The sequence below is a fragment of the Ixodes scapularis genome, unplaced genomic scaffold (genome assembly GCF_016920785.2).
Source record: "Ixodes scapularis isolate PalLabHiFi unplaced genomic scaffold, ASM1692078v2 PGA_scaffold11__112_contigs__length_91849675, whole genome shotgun sequence".
Taxonomy (NCBI): Eukaryota; Metazoa; Arthropoda; class Arachnida; order Ixodida; family Ixodidae; genus Ixodes; species Ixodes scapularis.
The window spans coordinates 51,005,432-51,027,695 of NW_024609837.1; the positions used below are offsets into that span (position 1 = coordinate 51,005,432).

The 22,264-nt window shown below is 49.4% G+C and overlaps 1 protein-coding gene across 1 annotated transcript in view; it reads right to left on the reverse strand.

The window, feature by feature from the left end:
* The window catches only part of LOC8027320, a 599,914-nt gene that overhangs the window by 319,776 nt on the left and 257,874 nt on the right, over window positions 1-22,264 (reverse strand). The gene's annotated exons all lie outside the window — the stretch shown is intronic.

Sequence of the window (22,264 nt, forward strand, 5' to 3'; positions counted from 1 at the left end):
GCCTGCTAGACGACTTTTGACGGAAGGTTTTGGACACAGACCCGGAGTATAGGAACCTCCGTCGCGTCAGCCGGACAAAGTTTCTGCAGTTTCGTTCACGCGTTGAACCAAGAATCGCACAACAAAACGAACCAGCGGAAGCACAAAAAATACGCCATTTTAAGGCGAAAGCTTTATATATCTCATTGTGCAGTCGACCTTGAAAGTCCTTGAGGCGTCAGTGAAACAAAAGGTACCGAAACGTTTAGGTGACCAGTCAGGAGGATCAGAGGCAATGAAATTAAGAAGGATGGCAAAGCAAATTAAGAGGAGTTAAAGCGAATTAAGACGAATTAAAGCGAATTGAGCGGATGACTCAGCCCATTGAGAAGCATGACTCAGCACATTGAGAAGGATGACTCAGCCCATTATGAAGGATGAATCAGCACATTAAGAACGATGACTCAGGGAATGAAGCTGGCTAATTAAAGTGGCTATGTGAAAAAAGAGAACGTGAAAGAAGGTAAATCATGTGTCTGTCTTTAATGGGTCGGTGTTTTGGGCTTTCGCCTTCAAGTCGTCTAAAAGATAACATAAAAAACCCTGTGAATTTTTTCCTTTGTTTTAATCGTCCAATAAGGAAACAAAAAAAGAAAGCGGTGTACCACTGTCAGATTAAACGCTTTTTAATTCAATCTCTCGCCAAAACTCCGCGAGTGAAAAGGCGCTCGACTTCATCAGCGTCCGCGGTCGAGGCGCGGATCGCCGGAATCGGTGACGTGATAGTCACGTGGCACACTGTCCACGGACGAACATCGTGATTCGGTCCGTCGTATGAATCGGCTACGTTGGATTGTACGGACATTAATTTATTCCTTAGCCGCGCGTATCTTTCATAAAAGATTCACCAGTTACGAAACTTGAAAGTCCGATAAAGTTTTTATTTGAAACGTGTTTTGTTAGTTTTAAGATATTACATAGGGTATTAAACCAGAGAATGGCGCTAATGCGTGTTCGGAAACTGTTTACGCCAACTCGTTAAAGCTGTTTTGCACGCCGACTAGGATCAGCACCTTTATTATCTAGATACACTGCAACTCGCACAGAAAACGTGTATATATAAATGCCTTGTACTCTACCTCCGAACTGGCTTAGTACGATAGCATCATAATTACTCGTCGTTCCGAAAGATGGCTAATCCCTCAATACCGCACTTTTTTTTTTTTTTTTTTTACAATCTTTTCGTCAGAATTTCCCGACAGTTCTGAACAAAAGGTTTATCGAATTAAAGAGGTGTTTTTCAGATCTTAAGAGCCGATTTACGCTCAAATTTCACGTACGTTATTGGATGTTTGTTTACCCTATATCACGGGCATTTTTCATCATCGTATCGCGGTCTCCGAGGAGGGAAATAATCGAAAATATGACGATTTGCAGAGGCTCTTCGCTCATAGCTGACTAGTGGCGTGGCAAGCTGTTGTCTTGAGGAACGATGCCATTCTATAGGGCCGATGGCCTTTGGCGTCACGCCACGCGGAATTTGCTATAAGGCCGGTTCGTACAGTCGGGGACAAAAGTCCGCGGGACGTGCGAACTGCGGCTGAAACGCATTGCTCTGCAACCTGCCGGCGGGTCGCCTGGTTTCGAGATCACACAAAAGCGCATGCGCGTCCTACTCTGCCTGCAAACATGTGCGTTTCCCGCTCTTCTACGGCACAGCACCTAACTAAGAATCGGGCACGTGGCACCGCCTCGGAGATAGCGCTGGCGGCTGACGAGCGTCTGCTACACATTCCAAAACTCGAGATACCGCCTGGGGCATTGCGCCGCATTTCGCCGTGTCAGCGCACCTTGCTTTGTAACCAGTTGAGCTTATCGCTCAGTTGAGCTGTCGTGACTTCTTCCTTGATAGGTGCCATGTTCGTAAGCGCTATCTCCGAAGTGATACCACGCGCCCGATTCCGAATTAGGCGCGGCGCCGCGGAAGAGCGGGAAAGCGCACATGTTGGCAGGCACAGTAGGACGCGCATGCGCTTTTCTGCGATCTCGAAACTAGGCGACCCACCGGCAGATGGCAGAGCAATGCGTTTCAGTCGCAGCTCGCGTGTCCTGGACACTTTTGTCCCCGACTGTACTTACACCGTAGCGGTGGAACCCAACTTAGCACTGACCATGTCGTTCAACACCCAAGACTCTGGTGCAGAAAACGAAACAGCTTTAGACGAAGGAACAGATACAGAAGAAAAAAGTCAGTTTTTTTGCCTAAAAGTGCTTCCTTTTCTGCGCCAGAGTCTCGGGTGTTCAACGACATGGTCAGTGCTAAGTTAGGTTCAACCGCTACGGTGTACACATCGCGACAGTGTTAGCGCGAACACGGCGTCGGCGGATTTTCGCATTTTACTTCTAGATAGTATGAGCGAACACGAAATTTTATTGCTTACATTATAGAACTAAATGAGCTCTTTCCGTAGCAATAATAACTTGAATGACATCCCTTGACTTCAAAGAGAAAAACTGAAAAAACCGGGGATCGCTTGTTCGCGCTAACAGTGTCGGGCTCTGTACGTCCGAACCGGCCTTAAAGCAGATACCGCGTGCCGTGACGCCAAAGGCCATCGGCCTCATAGAACGGCCTCGGTCCTCAAGACGACAGCCCTCCACGCCAAGTCAGCGATGAGCGAAAAGCCTCTCCAAATAAAAACCCGAGCCAGGGCCAGAAAAGACGCTCGTCCACCGAAGACAACGACGACGCATTCCCCGTCGTGTACGAACTTCTCTCGCGCTCGACCGCGACGCTCGAACGCCGGCGACACGCGACCCCGCCATGACGCCGACACTCGCGACAGCTGCGCCGATTGATTCGGAAGGACCCGACCCCGAAGACGAGGGCGAGGGGGAAAGGAACTCCGACCCGGGATCTCGACTCCTTCGCATCTCGGAAATGGGAAGACGCGGTGCTCGAGCACCGAAATAACGGCTCCCTGCGACAGCGTGCCTCGGTGAGACCGCGGTCGTCGGTACTTCGCGTTTCTAACGACGCCGGATTCACGTTCTCGTACATTCTCGCTGTTTGTCATGTAAGCTTAGCGTTCTTGACCGAGTTCCCAGTTACGTATTCCAGTGAATGGCGTCATACTTCCCTTTGTTCCAGCTTTTCATTCTATAACAAATGGCAGCTTGTTTGCTCTTGTTTTCTAGTTTTGACGTAGAACGATACCACGCCGTTTTTAATGCGAAACCACAAACTGGTCCCGTAGAGCGAAGCCGGCATTGTCTGTAGCAGCGAAAATCGGTACCTAAATTCTCATTGGCTGAGCGAAACTGCACCTAAATTCTTGGCTGAGCGAAATGGCAACTAAATTCAAGCACGCGCCTCAAAAATAAAACACAAAGAAAAGCGCAGCAACGTAGATGCCTCGTCACTGAAGCCGTCATGAAGCCGGCGGAGTTCGTCGTCGCGCCTGCGCAGAGGAGGAGAGTGATGCCACCGCAGGAGCGTCGTGTGAAAAAGGAAGATGTTGCGCGTTGCTTGTAGGACTGCGCTGTGTGTAGGAATGCTTTCGCATTCCTACAGGTAATCCATCTAAAGTGTCCCTGCCTAATTTTTATTCTGCCTTTATCTCCATATGTTACACGTGTACTCCGTTTCACGTCTCGTCCGACAGCAACCAACTCCGATGGAGCCAACCAAGCAGCGCCAAAAAGACATTCGTCGTTCTTTGTGCGTCTGCTATCAGCGGCTCTACCAATCACGCAGTGGAACGCACGATGACGGGACATTCCCTAAGCGTGATTAGTTTAGCCGCTGATATCAAACGCACAAAGGCGACGAGCGTCGTGAAGGTGCATGTTCGGCGCGGCTCGATTAGCTCCATCGGGCCGTAGCCCGAGTGCGGTCGAACATACTGCGAACATAATACGGTGAACCCTAGTCCGGTGAGCCCTAGTCCGGTGAGCCCTAGTCCGGTGAGCCCTAGTCCGGTGAGCCCTAGTCCGGTGAGCCCTAGTTCGGTGAGCCCTAGTCCGGTGAGCTCTTGTCCGGTGAGCTCTTGTCCGGTGAGCTCTTGTCCGGTAAGCCCTTGTCCGGTAAGCCCTTGTCCGGTAAGCCCTTGTCCGGTAAGCCCTTGTCCGGTAAGCCCTTGTCCGGTGAGCTCTTGTCCGGTAAGCTCTTGTCCGGTAAGCTCATGTCCGGTAAGCTCTTGTCCGGTAAGCTCTTGTCCGGTAAGCTTTTGTCCGGCAAGCTCTCGTCCGGTGAGCTGCTGTTGTCCGGTGAGCTGCTGTTGGGTGAGCTTTTGTACGGTTGCCGCATTGAACTTCCCTCGAGGATGCTCCTCACGTACGTGTCCAATTTTCTTCGACATAAGCCCCGATAAAGCCGATATTTTGTCCAAAATCCAAAATAAATATAAATATATAAAAAAACATCTGAATCTGTGGAACAAAGTGTATAAAGCCCGAAAAACCTACCCCGAATTCAGAGAAAAATAAACCCCAAAACACGGAACCCTAGTTATAGCTCATTACTGCGGGAGTAATTATCTTTCTCAAGTATGTTTCCATGTACCCCGGTAGTTTAATTAGACGACCTCGAGTGGATTAGCTCAGCAGCTTAATGAAGCTGCGATTGCATGTATCTCCATAAATGTTGAGCCAGTAAACCCAATTTAAGTCCAGTTTATAACTTGTTCTCTGAAAATTTGCAACAAAAAAGCCTTTATCCAATCAAAAGTCATTACGACAAAACAAAAACGTTTGGAAAACATGTACGGCTAATCCTATTTGTCGCCATGCTTCAGAAATCACGGTCTGGGTCGCGTAACTTGTGATCTGATTAAAGCGGGCCAGAACCGCAAGTATGGGCTTTTCTCCCTTCGTTGTTTTTGTTCACCCACAAACAACCCGCAATACCTCTGCTCCACCTAAAAAAGAAAAAAGAGACTGAATCGTAATCGTTACTTGTAAGCTTTTTTTTATGTATTCACGGAAAGCAAAATAACCATTAGCAAAAAATTCGTACACTACGACGGCGTGCTTCACTAGATCGGTTTCTGTTCATGTGTAATGCCCGTTAAAATGACTCCGAGCAATGGACGTATATACGCACGTCTGTATGTTTTCAGGATCACGACCCATGTGAGCAAAAACAAAAGAAAAATGTTTTAATTAAAAATTTGGCGTGTTTTCTTTCGTAGACTGGCTGGTGCTTTTTAGTTTGTAATAGAGACTATGGATATATTATCCCACAGAGAAGTAAAAGCGTCAATATCGAGCAGTGACGTCAAATAGAACTAACAGCGTTTGGGGCGTTGACGACTAAATACCCTTATTAGAGAGACTCTGGTCCAGTTTAGTTATTTTTTGTGAGTGCTTCATAGTTTTTCTTGCTATCGGCAACCTTTAAAACTCTCTTTAGAAAAGCACTGCACGACCCAGAACAAACAACCTCCGCTCCATTACCTGGCTTTTCTAGGAGCCCCAAAAAGCGTTCCAAACAAAAAATACGCTAAAAACAGATTTCGTTTTGGATCGTTTTTGTTTATAGCGTACAAAGGCACAGGAAAACTCCTCGAGCCCGAGAGACCCTCACCTTGACTCCGCGTCTGGGGATGTGGGGTCGCGATAGGTGCGGCCCGAAAATAGCGTGCTACCGCAGCGGCCTCGACCGCGAGTCTCGAGAACTTCTCTAACGACTAACGCCGAGAAGCTCAGGAGAGGAGGTCGTTTCGACTCTGTCGTCTGCTATCGCTGCTTGGTTCTCGTAGGCAGCATAGAAACAAACATCGTTCCCAGTAATTTTATGCTTCCGCCGTGTCATTCCCGCGCGCTGACTATAACCGTCGAAAAATCACTTTGCTTTCATATGTAACACCTAATTTGCGCTGCAGTGCAAGAAGTTTATGGGGGTCCGCGCGCTGAACGACGAAAAAAACCTCCTTTCGTCCACCATTTTGCCTGACCTGCACGCCCCCGATATACGCTTTACACACGCGCCAAATTACAGCCGCCATAGCTGACCTTCTCTTGTCTTTCCCAGATGCCGAGCCACTAAAGCGGGCGTTGACAAGCCTCCAGAAAGGCCAATGCTGCGGAGAAGGACAGTGTAGAAACTAAAATGGGAATAACCTGGCCCGCTATGGTAACAATGAAGTGAAGTAAATGTAATAAGAGGAAACAAGAACTGAAGGTCGGTTATGGCGGCGCCCATGCACAGCTGCTGCAAAGCGTCTATAGTTCGCTGGAGTCGCGAATACTGCCCCGCGCCCTTCTAAACTGTCCTTAAGGGACTCTTTTCGAAGTAGCTATTTACTGGCGCCGATGACAACTTGGGGTTCAGCAGCCGAGTTGTGACCAGTAGGTTGAGTATGAATATATAAATAGCGCCATAAAATTGTTTTTTTAAAGAAGAACGAACGATGTGTACACGCAAAGTGCCCTGCTGTCTCCTTGTCCCTTGTATTTTGGGCACTCTTAATAAACCACAACTATGCATAGCCAACAAAGCCAAGCTTCTATCTATCGTAGGTGGAGCCAAACCTCGCAGGCTCACACGTCGTGAGCATCGGTTCCTGCTCTTGTCGGGTTCAATGCGATTCGGTGCTTAGCAGTTGCACCGCACTAGTCCTGATGCCCAAATCAGGGCCGAGAAGCATCCCCTTTAAGCTTGATCCACATGGCGCAATTTCACTTACAATTTCGCAGCTGCGACTTCGAGGACCAAAGCTTCTACCACGCTTGGTTTTCCCGCACGAGCGACGTCCTAACTGCGAAATAGCAAGTAACTTCGCATCTGTGAATCAGGCGTCAGACATATGACACAATTGGGCCTTCTAAAGTTTGATGACTTCTTCGGACCTTTCTGTCCCCTCTCTCCAGTTCGGTTTGTCATTTCCCTTTTTAATACGCTTTCATTAGTGCCCTGATACATGCGCAGACCTTGGACTGGTTTGGAGCACACGTATATAAAGTTCGCAACGTCGCCACGGGATGGCGCCACAGCTCCGCTGAGTATGGAAACTGGCTCGGAAACACCTTTTGCAAGCGTCAACAGATGGCGGCGGGGCGCATATTTCGAGAAGCTTGACGATAGGACGCATAGCAACGGAGGCCGCACTGGATTGGCTGGTTATAGGGAGCGACGCCGTGACGTAACACCTAGCAACCGAAGACCACCGGCGATGTCCCCCTTCGCCGATTTCCACGCCGCGCAGTGGGGGACGGCGGGTGTATCACTGGGGTGCGAGTTAACCCACCCCGGCAACCATTCCCCCGTTTACACCGCTTCGCGGCGGGAGTCTGCGGTCGGCTGATTACGAAATATTAACCCACCTTGGGCCACCCGTGCACACCGCCTCGCGGTGCCCCGCTAGCGGCCCAAGTACCAGTCAACAAGCCAAACCTGCGCGGCCGCCGTCCTTCATGCACACGCTAAGTGACCTGATCTGCCTGCACCAGTGAGGAGAGGGGTGTCGGAAATGTTCACCCTGCAGAAAAGTGCTGAGAAGCTGCACTGACCATGCTGGTTATACAAAACCGCTGCGCGAAATGCTAAAGCATTTCTTTGAGAGCCAGCGTGGCGGCAACAGCGATTCCGGCCCACTCCTTTTCAATTATTTTTGTTTTTCGTTTTCTAAGAAACAAAATACCATCTAAGCATGCAGTCTTCGACGATATCTATACAGCGATTCTGATGAACCCATATGAGGGATGGAGAAAAGACGAATATTGATTGGGCAAAAAGACGTTAAATTAATTACTGCATATCAAGTAAACGAGAACCGCGCTAAATACCGATGTGAACCGGGGAACTTTCAACATTCCAGGAAAAAAAGACCGGAACAAAGGCAAAGACGGGCAAGCGCATCGAATTCATTAACTATTTTTTTGCGAACTCAAAGTATACGCACGGACTTTACGCAAAGCTTATCCGTAGTGCCGTACTATACACTAATGCCTGCCGGGCACTGTGGGGCATACACTGAGCCATTTACGTCTCTCGTTATTTTATGGTTTGCATTTTTTCTTGCCGGCAGCGAAACGACTCGACCAGCCCGCGGGAAATGGCTCCGAAGCAGACGAGAAAAACAGCAGACGGTCTCGGATAAACGACATCAACACCCCCTAACGCTAAACACACAAACTCGACTCACAATGACCACGAAAAACGCGAAACAAACAGAAGAAAGTAACCCAAAAACAATCTTTCAAAGAAAAAAAAAAAGACGGCGATGACGATAGGACAGCCGTAGATCCAAAGAAGGCTGCCATTTTTAGCGTCCGTCTTCCAGGAACGCCACCGGTCGGCCACAGCGTGCACAGCGAGCCGCCCGCTCGCCAGATGACGAGACCTGGCCCTGGGGGCTCCGAGAAACGTATGGGCCGTCGTCCCGCGGTCGCAACTCTTCCCCGAGGGCTCGCCGGGTCGTCGTTCCGCGAACTGCCGCCACACCATCTTCCCTTCTTCCGTGCAGACAGGGGGAAGGCAAAGTATGGACGCGCATCAGGGAAAAGCGACGGCGCCGCCTTGCAGCTACAACGCGCGTCGTCTGCTGCTCCGAGGACGCGAGGACGCTCAAGACGTCGGCGTCGAAGGATACACGCCTCGTTGAGTTTACCGTCTGCGCAGTATAGGCTACTGTCGCGGACACTGAAACTGAAAGCGCCTTTTCGTGTGCTTTAGTTTCTTTTCTTTCTTTCTTTTTTTTTTTTCTTTAGAAAGCTGAAACGTCGGGACGCCTAAAGGAGCCTTCTTGTTGTAAGCAGGAATCCACCAGAAGCCGTGAATATTTCCGAGTTTCGTCGGATGCCTATACTGCAACGTTTTGAAAACTATTACCGACGTGTAAGAGCGTAGCAGTGCACATAACAGGTGACACGGACATGTGACATACTACACACCAAAGTGGAGAATAATAATCAGTATGATTTCAATCGGGAGTTAAATCCGACCAGTTACTATGAGGATTTAAATAAAACATTTCCCGTAGAAAAAAATCCTGAAAATATTTTTTTATTTGTTTACCGTCCCTTTATCATTCGAAGTTTTCTAACTGATTTTGTTTTGTTGTGTTGTGTGTTCGTTTGTGTTGCTCGTGAGAGCGATGCCGCCAGGGGCGCTGGGATCGCTCTCCGCGAAGTTTGTCAGGTACATCTTTGAGTCAAACTTCGATAAGGCCAACGTTACTATAGGGGGGTGTTCACTGGACGCCATATTTGAGAGCGCTGTTTAGAGCGCATGCTCAGAACGAGCTCACAGTGATAGGCTGCTAAGACAGGTAATCTTAATGGTGCGGAATCCACGCTCCAAAACACATTTTCCACAAGCGCGCAGACATCTTAACTGTAGTCACTTCTGGTATTCGGTAAAACATCGTTTCGATCTTTCCACGCCGCTGGAAGGTGTTTACGAAAAATGAGTGATTGTCACACATTCTTGTTCTGCTTCACCTATATGTTCTCGCATGATCCAGGTTGAAATGTTTTATTATTTTTTAGTCCCGCGTCTGGTCCCGTCCAATAACGTCGGCATCCCTCGAGCCAGCTTTGTACCCAGCAAGGGTGTTCTGACACCGCCGATGATATCACTTCTGCTAGTTCTCTCCGCTCTCGCGCCGCAATAGGCGGGGCTGCGTCTACGTTTTAATTGGCTCCTGCAAGTAAAATATTTCAAAAAAAAAAACTTACGACACGAGTTTTAAGGTGTCTACACTCAAAGATCCTGATCCTGAGATGGGAGCGATAAAAAAAAAGAACGGACAAACACAACAAAATATCAAACGCAGCTGAAATGTATTGATATGAGCACACAAATAAATAGACTTTCAGACAAATGGAAAAGAGAAAGGGAAAAAAGAATTCAAACGCATAAACAGGACGATCAACGAGTTCGCCCCAGAGAGCATGAGCCACTGCCCGGCTCCAACACTTTTGGAAAGGGAGCCGACCACCCGAACAACAACTACTCCAAGATCAACACACAAGGCGACCTCCTTGTAGACCCATCTCAGGGTCTACAAAATGCCGATTAATTACCAGCTCGCCTGCACTCTATCACTGCTTACATTAAAACATTGTTTGTTTGTTGTTCTTTTAAACTAAGACAACTTCAGTTTTCCTTTAACAAGCCGAGGCTATATAGCGACTAAATCGGCTACGCTGGAGGCCTGCACGGGACGATATTTAGGAGCCCGGCCTGCTGTCTCTTAGGCCCGGGCCCGCTTGCTGTCCATTTCCGACAGCCGGCCCGACCAGGCCCGGTCCGACGCCACTGTTTCACGGTCCCGCTGAGGCCCGTTCTATTTTCGCCCAGTGTTAATAGCTCAATTGCGCGGCATGGCAGCTCGCCTTGTCACTACTACACATGCTGACTACCCAGCAATCAATGCGGTAATCATATACTTTTTTTCTTTTGCTGCTATTATTAGCCAGACAAATCTGCGGGTCTATGCAGCTCGTTAAAAAAAACATCACTCGCGTCGTCATTATGCGAGGCCTAACCTACGTGTCGAAAAAGACGGAAAATAAAAAGGGAAAGCAACAGTAAACAAACCCTTGTGGCAAAATTGAAAAGAAAAGGAAACGTCCCAACGGCTTCGAACAAAACTCGGTGCAAAGTTTTAAACTGCCCACTCCAGCTGCGTACAAGCAACAAAAATAAACACGGAAAATACTGCCGTTTACCGCGGTTGTCTGCGAGAAGTCGTTTAGGAAAAGCACCCCTCGGGAGAACCTTTTCACCTATTTTGTGGATGCACACACTCATACGTTCAGCCGGTTTACGCCTGCGAGGGTGGGCATTGTGTAGGCGCGTGTGTGTGCGTGTTGATGGGGAGAAGCGACTACACGACGGCTCAGCCACCGGCGGCAAAATAAAAACCGATAGGCTGGTGTCCTGGAAGACCACTCGGGGCACAAACACACACCGAGCCTTACAAACACATATACAAAGCACACACATGCTTTCCGCAATTGGGTCTCCCCCACTGTGGTATCTCCCCTTACCGCCCCCCCCCCCCTTCCAAACAAGCTACCAAAAAGAACGCTGCTGCTAAAGAAAATGAAACACGTTTACGATTCCCCGTAATAACGAAATTAGAGCGCAACTCTTGAAGAGGAGGAGGGAAGGGTACAGAGGAGGAGGAGGGGCAAACCCTCCTCTCCTGCTCCCCTGCCATTTAGCGGAGAATTTTCGGTAAATTTCCCGCTCTTCAGGAGGAGGAGGGAAAAGTACGGAGAGAAAAATTGCCCCTCCTCCTCACCTCCTTTCCTCATCCTCCTTCCCTCTCTCGAGGTATTTCGATTTTGCGATATACCATGCTAAACAATCTGAGAAAGATTATATATATATATATAAAGAAAAGAAAACCCTTGGTGAAAACAGCAACAACGGACAGTCTATTCGTCGACGTTCGAAGGCCGGACTCCGGCCGAAACGTCGAAGAATAAACCGTCCGTTGTTGCTGTTTTCACCAAGGGTTTTCCTTTCTTTTCAGTCCCCACGCCCACGCACACCCACGTCTTCGGCCCCCTGCCACCACGCCCGTCGTATGTAATATATATATATTGTGGTATTCTCGCACAGCGCTTGACCAGACAAAGGAAATATAGTTCTCACATCTGGAAGCTGCACTCTGTCTAAGTTCTTCCGGTGCCAGGAAAGAGGGCAGCAGGAGCAAGGCGGCAGAACCAGACAGCGTTAGAGTCAACACTATGACGAAGCACGTGATTCTCTCGACGTCATCCTATTTGCTCTCGGCTCTGTCGAAGACTGCTCGGCGTTTTTGATTTCCTCAGCATTAGTCTTGAGCGTGCTCCCCCCGAGATGGCACAATAGAACAGCGAGTGCACTTCCCTCGGGCCCAACGGGATGCCTTCCTCCATGACTGGCATGAAGTTCTTTTTCTTGCACAAAATATTTAGTAAGTGCCGTAGGCGAGAGACACGGAGCTACCACGAGCAAGCCGTTGTCGACTCTGGCGGCACAAAATTTACCAAATTCGTCTGACTGACCACAGAGATCGATGGGTACAGCACAGACCCGTACCCATGTAGATGGCCACTTGGAGGACGAGTACACCACGTTTTCATACCTGCCTCCCTGTGATTTATGAATGGTGATAGCACTTGCCTGCACAGCGGGTAGCTGGCATCTCCCCTTCTCCTCGTCCTCCTCCTCCCCTCCTCATTCTCGATTCCTCCTCCTCCTCTCCCCCTTTTCCTCCTCCTCCCATGCACAGAAAAGAGGGACACGCCATCTTACGGGACACCAGGGTAGTCTTGCTGCTTTTAATAAAGGAAGGTGTATGTTGCCAGTGGCTATGCGGCATCCACCGCTCCCTTCGTGACTTGATGGTGTACGCGTCTGTATACGAGCCAGTGGAGACAACTGACATACCGAACTCCGGGGCCATCAGCGATCCAATATCCCTCGTCCTAACCTAAACATATACAACGGAAAACTCCGTGGACCTCCTGGCAATCTTGGTCGGTCCCGGGGAAAGTTAATGCCGTCAATGAACCCAGCAACTCTACACTAACCTCCAGCGACGTCACAGATGCCTAAGCACCCCAGGATCGGACACTCGACGACCGAAGCTCTCGACGACGAACCTTCTCTCCCTCAACACTGACTCCTTGTAATCGGGACAGAGAGAGAGAGGAGAATCCCTGCGTATCATTGAGATCGATAATGGCGTCTTGTTCTCGGAGCGTATATTAGAAGGGAGGAGTTGGCTACTCGCCACGGTGGCTGGCGGCGAAGGCGGTGGTAGCGCCCTTCGACGGAACTTTTTCTGCGCCTGGGTTGTTTCCCAGACCAAGGGGTAAGTGCGCCCACCAGGCTTTCTGCTCACTGGCGCGCTCATAAGCCGGCTTCCGTGGGCCATCGATTGTGCGGCAGTGGCCTCCTAACGGAGCAATAAAGACTAACCGCAGACGGTGAGAGGGCGCTAGTGTCGTTGACTTCCATCTCTCTTTCTCTCTACATCTTGACGTCGACAACGCCCCCTATGGCCAAACGTGAGATACATTTTTGGTGCGGGGACTTTTGCGGCGAAAGTAAACACTCTCGGAGTTGCTGTTGCGGAGGCACAAGATAGCTATTGGGCTCCTTGACTCCGCGATTACGACAAACGAGGCGTTGAGAGATGTTGTTTGTTGTTGCCGTTACGAGGCTATAATGTGAAGCGCTACAATCCAAAAAATGAAAAAGTAGAGATATCCGTGCACTGCCCCTTTAAAAGTCCAGGATCACTACACTGTCGTGATAAGGACGGTACGCCATGTTTGGGAGCTATAAGATGATTGCTAAATGGAGTATACCATGGAAAGAAAATCGGTTAAAAGAAAATACCGTTCCTATACATTATAAGCGAAGCTCTCAGATAATGTCGCAAGTGAATGAAAACAAATGTTCCGCTTCGTTTCCAAAAATAAAAATACATAATAAAAACCTCGGGAAAAAAAAAACGTTTAAGATTTCTTAAGCCCTAAAACCTGACAGAAAAAATGACAACCAAACAGCCTTGCGCGAATTTCGGATATGGATAAAAACCCAAATAATAAGAATCAAGGGCAAAGTGACGATAAAAAGTTTCGATTTTGTTCACATTACTCCTCTTTTGGGAACTCAGCCCAACAGAGCCACAATTCATGGACTGTTTTGAACTCTTTTTTTTAAGTTTTATTTTATGTTTGAAGATATTTTCGGGCAAAGAAGGACGCGTGTCGGTTATCGGTGTCTAAAATATATCTTTATCCATATATTTTTTTTGTGTATTCGCACGCAGCTACAGGAAGAAACATTCAACGCGAGCAGTCAGAACGAGAAATATACCCTAATGCGATACTGCCGAAAGAACACCACAAAAAAAAAGTGTCAAACGGCTTCCCCACCACTTGGCACCACGCAGAAAACACGCAGAAAAAAAAAACGAGTGTGAACGCGTAGGCACACGTGCGTTTTGTCCGGATCCCCATCGTAATATATTTTGTAGCTTTTCATCAATGTATATTTACATTCAACCCCATCCCCTTCCTTAAGTTCTTTTTTCTTTCTTTAAGTTCTTTCAAATCACTTTTTTTTTTTCGCTTCGATTCACCGATTTTTAGCCTGTGGACACCCTTCAATAGAGCAGCGCACCCTTTTTCAACTTCAGCGTTTCGGCAGAAATCGAAATCTTTCTTTTTTTGTTGTGTTTTTTTATTTCTTTATTTTTTTGTCTATCATGTTTTAGTTGCCCTTTTCCAACGATTATGATTTTAGAGTTGCGTGCGCGTTTCCGCGCTCCAATAATCTCGTCGCGTCTCGAGACGAGCGAGAACATCCGCGCGCGACTTGTAGAACACGCAGAGGGCGTCGTCCTCTGAACCGGAAGAAGCTTGCGACGCCCGTTTCCCGGGCAGCTTTCCCTGCTTCCGCACTGTTTCATCGACAAACACGTGCTACGCTCCTCAGGGGGGGGCGTGGCCTAAACTCCAGATGCTCTCGGTCCTAAACTGTGTGGCGTGGTCGTGAACTCATCGATCGAGAATAGGGTATACGAACACCGGTAGATCGATCGTGCGCGCGTGTGTGCCTGTATGTGTATTCGTGTGCATGAGTGTGCGTGTCTGTGCGGACGCATATCCATGCGTGTGTATCCGTGTGGGTGTGTGTTTGTGTGTGTGCGCGCGCATACACGAGTGTGTATTCATGTTTGTGTGTGTATCAATGTGTGTGCGTGCGTGTGTATCTGTGTCTGTGTGTATGCACAGACCCGAGTGCGCAAGTACCCACCCATTAAACCCCCCCCCCCCACACACACACACGCCGAAGGACACACACACTCAAAATCATAAGGACATACATTGGTTGCACGTGACGTTATTCAAAGAGCGCTCCGATGACCAGAGGTCGGCATTTTAGGTCGCCCTCAATCACCCTCACCCTCACAGCCACACTCACCTAAGCCCCTCACTCACCCTCACCCTCACAGCTACACTCACCTTCAGCCCCTCACTCACCCTCACCCTCACAGTCACACTCACCTTCAGCCCTTCACTCACCCTCACTGAACCTCACGGCCCTCACGCACTCACCGCCCTCACGCACTCACCGCCCTCACGGCCCTCACGCCCCTCACCGCCCTCATGGCCCTCACGCCCCTCACTCACTCATGGCCCTCACGAAACTCACCGCCCTCACGCCACTCACCGCCCTCACGGCCCTCACCGCCCTCACGGTCCTCACCGCCCTCACGGCCCTCACGCAATCATAGCCCTCACGCCCCTCACCGCCCTCACCGCCCTCACGCCACTCACCGCCCTCACGCCACTCACCGCCCTCACGCCACTCACCGCCCTCACGCCCCCTTGCGGCCCTCACACCCCTCACGCCCCTCACGCACTGATGGCCCTCACGCCACTCAGGCCAGCCTCAGATGGGGCAATTTCGCCCAGAAACTTTACGTCGCAACACTAGCAACACGGGCCGCCCGCGATCATACGCAGCAACCGATTGCTGCAATTTGCCATCGTCATCATAAAATTTTATTTTTCTTGCACTATTTAGACACAATTACGCTTTATAAACGTGTTTTTGTGCATTTAAATCTCGTTAAGAATACTAATGAACCTTTCTGAAACAGTTTATTTCCAAAAAAAACGATCGATTTCAAACCAGAACCAAGTCTTTCGGTGTCATCCTCACCGGCACGAGGTATCACGTGAAACTTTTGCGTCCCTGATTGGATGCAGCCGCTTCAAACGTATTCGATTTGCTTCGTGTTGCTTGCTTATTTCGAGCCGGACCCGATCTCAGCAATTGCTCTATCTGAAGGGGGCCTCACGTAGTCACCGCCCTCACGCACTCATGGCCCTCACACACCTCATGCACTCACCACCCTCACGGCCCTCACGGCCCTCACGTCTCTCATGCCACTCACTGCCCTCACGCACTCATGGCCCTCACACCCCTCACGCACTCACCGCCCTCACGGCCCTCACGGCCCTCACCACCCTCAAGGCCCTCACCGCCCTCACGGCCCTCACGGCCCTCACGGCCCTCACGGCCCTCACCGCCCTCACGGCCCTCACCGCCCTCACAGCCCTCACGGCCCTCACAGCCCTCACGGCCCTCACTCACCCTCACACTCATGAATTTTCCTGGTTCAGAAACTCACTCACCCTCACCTCACCTGTGAGGGTGAGTGAGGGCCCTCATGAGTGAGGTTTGCCGAGGTATGCCCATGACCACCAGAGAAGAGGGAAACAACGACCTCCTCTCTTATCAGGATCCTATTTTGTGCCTCCCGGATTTGCACAGACGTCGCTATTCTCCTCCCTGAAGATTACAGAAGATCAACCCGTCGCTCAAAATTCTTCTAAAAGCAGCTTCCCTCTCCTCCTCTTGCATCGTGGTCAGAAGTATCCGATGTGACGTCAGCGCAAGCCATGTATGCTGTCGAGACCGGTTATAACGAAGTCGGTTATAACGAAATAGCGGATAAAGCAAAGTGATTTCCGATTTCCGTTGACTTCGTTATAACCGGTGTCAACTGTAGGGTTAGCTTCTTCATTCGCAGTGCACGAACAGGTGCACCCACAGACACACATTGTGCCCTTAAAGGCCGACGGCCAGTTCGCGCTTTCCACTTTTCCCTTGCTTCCTCCTCTCCCCCCTCTACCAGGTCCACCGCTGCCTGTTTCCTCCTCCCCTATGGTGAGGAGGATGCTCTGCCTTGCAGAATCTCGAGTCTGGTCGTGGGCCCTTAAGCCGGGGTCGCGCGGCCTCTACCATCGTACACAAGACAGTCTGCAAACGGATTCGAAGGCGTCACCGCGACATTCTTTCTTCGAATGCCTCATGTCAATGAGATCAGGGAGAAAACTTGGGCACGCGGCATTCGAATATTGCGGAGACTCGTGCTTGCAGACAATCTTCTGTATGACTCCATGAGCAGTGCGACCCCGGCTTCACGGTTTATCGCGAACGAGAGATAAGCCGCTTCGTCCAAGTAAATATGTCCGACAAGTAGTCGCTCTCCGCACTCCCGTTTAGATGGAAAAAGACAAGATAACAAATTAATAGCACCAATAATGGAAGAGAACAGTGAGGACGGCCAATGATGACGAGTATGATGATGATAATCATCATACTCGTCTGGGAGGCAGGAATGCTGGGAGGCAGGAATGAGAAGTGGTGCCACAGAATACATCACCGTCAAACACCCTATGACCTTCTCTCTCTCCCCCTCTCTCCCCCTACTCTCTCTCTCTCCCCTCCCTCTCTCTCTCTTCCTCCCTCCCTCTCTCTCCCTCCCTCCCTCCCTCCCTTTCTCCCTCCCTCTCCCTCCCTTCTCACCCTCCCTCTCCCTCCCTCTCTCTCCCTCCCTCTCCCTCCCTCTCTCCCCCTCTGTCTCCCCCGCTCTGCCCCCCTCCCCCCCTCCCCTCTCTCTCTCTCTCTCTCTTTTAGCTTCGGTAGATGTGATCCCATAATCGGAAGGAAGTCCCAATAAAAGAAAAACGATCGTCGCCGAATTTAATTAAGCCAGAAAAAAAAGGCATATTGGAGAAAACCAGCTCAAGGCAATATGTGAGGCCACGTTCAAATGTAAGCAACAAAAAATATTGGTTCCATTAAAAAAAAAAAAAAAAAAAAGGAGAAAGAACTGGGTGAAAAAAGGTAGGAAAAGAAAAACGGAAGCGGGATGCTTGATCCCTGCTTGAACCGCACAGGCTCCACAACAGGGCAGAAAACGAGCATTTCATCGATCCTGGTCGGCGGCAGTGGAGCGTGTTCACTCGGCCGACATGATTAGGCGACGTCGATGTTGCTACTTCCTCCTATCCCAACCCCATTCACCACCACGCGCACAAAAAAAAAAAAAAAAAAAAAAAGTGGGGGAAAAAAGGTTTTTAAAAAAGGAGGAATAAGTGCGTTAAAAAATGGGCTCTAAAAAAAAAAAACCCGAACACGAAAGTTGTCGAACGCTACCGACTAAGTAGCAAGTTTGTCCCATGCCCACGGCTCGAAGACCTGCAGTTCAGTGTGTGTGCCTGCGCGTCTGTGTACGTGCGTGTGTGTGTATATGTATGTGTTTGTGTGCGTGTATGTATTTGTTTGTGTGTAAGTTGTGTGCGTTATACTTCAGGAAAGTTTTACCGACCTAAACGGAATCTTTCCTCGTTCACTTACATTCCTCCTCTCTTCTTTTAAAGAAGAAAGAAAGGGAACGATACAGGGAAAGAGTTGGGCGCAGCAAGCAGGGGTAAATTCTCATCTTTACCATGCGAAAACCAAAATTGTTGGTTCGCGTTTTCTTCTTTCTAGGAAGCCTTAACCAGGGCTAAGACAAAAGTTTCGAATCTAAAAAGCGGTACTCGACTATCCTGGACCCGGCTTTACCGTGTTTCAGAAACGCAGATATACAAAAACGCAGTCACATGTCTCTCAATTTCCTTAATAGGTTCAGCTCTTCTCTTTCCAAACTGTTCTTGTTAGATGACAGGAACGCGAAGAATTTAGGTAACAGTGACAGCAAACGGGTGACTAGTGTCAGTGACGTGCTAGGAACCCAAAAGCGGTAGAAACGTGCACCTTTTCTTAACGGTTCGCCGGACAACCGCGAGGTGCGGCTACGCCGTTGAAACCTGCGAAACCCAAGTTAAAGAGAGTATCCCATTATAAAAGGCACGGCCATGGGCGCTAATTGAAGGTGACACCTGGTATCGGCATCGGGGGATCCTCGACCCTAAATCGTAATCGAGTTAAAGAGCGAACCCAGCGAGAGACATCGCAGCTCTTAACGAGGACAAATGAGTGCAGGCCCCGGCCGTACTTAGCGGTACGGAGAGAAGGTTTACGAGTCCTCCTGCAACGGCCTCTTCGCAACGCGGGCACGCACCGCAGAGAGGGGCCTTTTTGGTGTTGCTATTAGAGCAATATATATAAAAGTTATGTTTCCAGTTGTGTTCTTACATGCCCCGTTAGGAGGTACTCGACCGTTTCCTCTCGCACGTGCACGCGGTGTAAAAGTATACGTACGTGACTGTGCTCATCGGCGTATGAATGCCACGTTGCGGATGCAAGTGTTCGTATGATTGTTCTCCGGCATGTCTTCTTACGTGTTCCTGTTTTCAAGGTTGCGCTGTGTGCGACTAGTAATGCAAAACAATGTGGTTTGTAGCACATGAATGCTGCCATCAATAAAGTATACTACGCTGCAAACCTACAAATATGTTAAGCGATATTCTAGCACATCCCAACGACACACAGACACAGAGAAAATACTGTCACACTTCACAAACACACCTCGAACACATACCCACACGATGGAGGCCAGCGCACGCATACGACGCTCACTAGACGGCGCGCACGGAGGCCACTGACGGTCGTGCTTCGACTGACAAGCGCATATGAACCCCCGCGCGCCGATGCTGTCTGTCACCCAGGGCCCGGGAGAATTCACGGCGCGATACAACTCCACAAAATGGCGCTTAAGCGAATCCGTCGCCGCCGCAGAGAAATCAATAGAGGACGGGGAACAGCACGCGACAGGCCCGGAAGGAAGCCAGAACAACCTTGAAGCCCCTGAAGAACTCCGGCGTCTCCTTGGCATAAACCGCAGGAACCAAGAATTCTGGCACAAAGAAGCCATGCCATACATACATGGTCGAAGGATAGCTGAACGGGCCACGTGACTTCGTATTTTTATGGCCGTTTACGGACCCTTTTCATAACCGCATCCAGCAACATTGGCGGCACCATTTCTTGGGAACGAAGCGTGTGGTTGCATCAAGAGTACTCGCCGAAGGTTGACGCAGCACTCGCATGCTGCGTCTGCTGAGCAGTTCACGTCGAACGCTTACGCGGCCCTTGCGACCACGATCTGCCTAGAGTACGTGATCAAACCATGGCGGACTAAAATAATGGTCGCAGAAGTTACTAGACGGCGAGCGCTTCTTAAAAGAGATGAAGAGAGGGAACGAAGTTGCTGGATGGCCCATATTAGTTTCTCTTTTTCACAGCTTGTGCGAGTGGTACCGGGAAGCATTACTGCAGGTTGTAAAGAAACAGCTCTGTCCAGTCCCACATCCTTGGGCTCTGGCATCGAGCTGTAAAAAATAAAAAGATTCTGAAGAGAGGATCGTAGTACGAAACAGTCAAAATAGGGCCCATCAGCTGAAAACGAATCAAAACAAATACAGCAACATAGCAGCATCTACCCCGGTCAAAGCATCGAGGTGAGAAAATGACCAGCGTTCAGTAAAAATGACAGTCGCGTGAGAGGTCACAACGAAACAGATTAAGAACCAGACGTGCGATTAGTCAAATGGTTGATCGATGATATCTACCTTTTCCAATTGTAAAATGTCAATCATTCCCGTCTCACCTTTTCCCGTAAGCATAACACGCGCAGCTTTGAAGTTACCCAATCTTCAGCAGAACTACGTATCGCCCCTACCCAACGTTCGACTCGTTTATCTCACTGACAATACTGAAGGACGAGAGTTGATTGGGTTAACTGCCTGCATAACGCTGAGACGTAACAAGGTCGCAGTTCGGGACTAGCTCCACTTGCGTCTATCGTCGGCTGAGCTACAAGAAGGACGAGAGAAGGAAGCTAAGCCTGCAACCTCTTTTATCGAACAATAAAAGCCGATTAGACAAAAAAGCGGATTCGGCTCCTGTTTGCACATGCTTCAAGAACGGGAGCGCTGCGTGTTTTAGATAGGGCACCTTGTAAGCGGGCAAAGACCATGTTCCGCTGCCCTTGAGATCCGCCCTGTGTACTGTGCCGCTCGGATCATATGATAAGGTCTTTTGCAATATAAAATACCCACTAGGAGCATGTGGTCGAGACTCCGCGCGCTCCGGTCGATTCCCTTCTGCCTACAGTGGGAGTAACTCACTCGGGGCGGCCTAACCGAGCCGGAACGCGCTTAAAGGGGTTATGAAACGCTTTTCCAACTTTTTCCTGTTTAGCTTTTCTCCTCAACTCATAAATCGCGCATTCTACCAAACAGTTCAAGAAGACGAGAAGAGGGGGGGGGGGGGGGGTCCCTCTTGCTCGGAATCTCGTTTGTATACCCGGGCAGAGCCATTCTCCCCCTAGAAGATGAGCCCGTCGCTCAAAATTCAGACAAAAGTTGCGCCCCGTTCACCCCGAAGCTGACAGTGCTGTGGAAGCTACGTGCTCGTTGGGCCAGCCACACTTTTGCCACGTTATAATGCTCTCTCGCGTATACATACGCGCAGAGAATGAGGTCAGGTGATGAAAGGGAGGCGGCTGATTGGTAGGGCAAGCACGTAGGTTCCACCACAATGTCAGCTTAGGGGTGAAGGGAATAAGGGTGGCCCGGTATCGTGTGACGTTTGTTTGGACCCGGTGACGCGCTTTAGGAACAGCGGATGTATCACAGTGAAAAGGCTTAAGAAGGGGAGGAGTTAGGAAATAGTCCGCTGTGTTTTCAGATTTTCGCACTGAAAGTCAGGCTTTTGACTTTCTACCTTTTCTCTTTTGGCCCACTGAACGATGTGCTATTAGGCTATTAGTAAAGTCCCATTCTAAAGTGATTTATACCAGCCCAAAATTCGTTTCATGGGCCCTTTTAATATTTTTTTTTCGGATTAACGGAAGAGCGCGCTTCATCGGCGTCACGCCAAGAGATGTGGTCACGCAGACTCGAAATAAGTACAGTCATCACTGTTTCTTATTGATTGTTTCACGTTTAAAATGTGGGAACAGGAATATGAATAAATAAATACTACACGTAAATCTGGATCCTACATTTGAAACATGAAATGCGTCGAAGAGCGCATTCATTTGCGAGAAGAATGCAGTGAAGTAGTAATTTTATCTGGTTGTGAGATTTGAGAAGAATGGTACGGATCTCGCACATTAACGCAGACAGAATAATCGCCTTGCCTCGGACCGGTCTCTCTCGGGCATTCATTGTGGCGTTATTAAGAGATAACCATGGCGTGACACTGACGAACTGCTATTCGCCGCGAAACCGAAACCAGAAACTGACACACCAGGGTATTTCAACGAATTGGGCGGGGTAAAAAAAGGGGAGGGCACGCGCTCGATACTGATAGCAGACGACAAGTCGGTCGTTCTCCATGTTGGAGCAGAACCCGTGGGCTGAACCGAGCATCGAACGCTCGCTCGCAGCTGCCGTTGTGAAGTGGTTCGCGTATACAGAACATTTATGGCTGCTCCAAGAACAGTCTAGTGTTTTCTATTGTCCTGGAGCAGACGACACACCGGGTTGAGAGGAGAGAGGGCATTTCCTTCTCTCCCCT